Here is a 1,137-nt window from a genome sequence, read left to right on the forward strand (position 1 = left end):
CTCTTCAGTTGTTGCAACTTCAATGGAGAAGAACAGTACTCTAGGTAAACTAACCAAGGAATAAAATGGCGACGTACAGCTTGCTTTCAAATTAACTCATGGTTAACCCATTCCTCGGTTACCTAGCCCCGGATTTATCCTGAGATTGTACATCTGGTCCTTAGCAAACTGGTTATCGCCAAATGTGAACATGCATACTTTTCCTTTCAATTCTTGCTCTGCAGAGGATAAGCAGGCTGCTAGCTTGTTGATGTACAGAACATTAAATAATAAATTTATTTAGTTTGCCCTCTTCGTTTGGTTGTCCTGTTAGTTTCATTCTATTGCTGGAGTTAAATACTTCACATGCTATTTATGTTTGTTTGCAGGTGTAATGAGTGATGTTGTGGTCACTGTATTGTTGTTGTTGTGGTCTTCAGTCCTGAGACTGGTTTGATGCAGCTCTCCATGCTACTCTATCCTGTGCAAGCTTCTTCATCTCCCAGTACCTACTGCAACCTACATCCTTCTGAATCTGCTTAGTGTATTCATCTCTTGGTCTCCCTCTACGATTTTTACCCTCCACGCTGCCCTCCAATGCTAAATTTGTGATCCCTTGATGCCTCAAAACATGTCCTACCAACCGATCCCTTCTTCTAGTCAAGTTGTGCCACAAACTTCTCTTCTCCCCAATCCTATTCAATGCCTCCTCATTAGTTACGTGATCTACCCACCTTATCTTCAGCATTCTTCTGTAGCACCACATTTCGAAAGCTTCTATTCTCTTCTTGTCCAAACTGGTTATCGTCCATGTTTCACTTCCATACATGGCTACACTCCATACAAATACTTTCACAAACGACTTCCTGATACTTAAATCTATACTCGATGTTAACAAATTTCTCTTCTTCAAAAACGCTTTCCTTGCCATTGCCAGTCTACATTTTATATCCTCTCTACTTCGACCATCATCAGTTATTTTACTCCCTAAATAGCAAAACTCCTTTACTACTTTAAGTGTCTCATTTCCTAATCTAATCCCCTCAGCATCACCCGATTTAATTTGACTACATTCCATTATCCTCGTTTTGCTTTTGTTGATGTTCATCTTATATCCTCCTTTCAAGACACTGTCCATTCCGTTCAACTGCTCTTCCA

Source organism: Schistocerca nitens, chromosome 6 (genome assembly GCF_023898315.1).
Source record: "Schistocerca nitens isolate TAMUIC-IGC-003100 chromosome 6, iqSchNite1.1, whole genome shotgun sequence".
NCBI lineage: Eukaryota > Metazoa > Arthropoda > Insecta > Orthoptera > Acrididae > Schistocerca > Schistocerca nitens.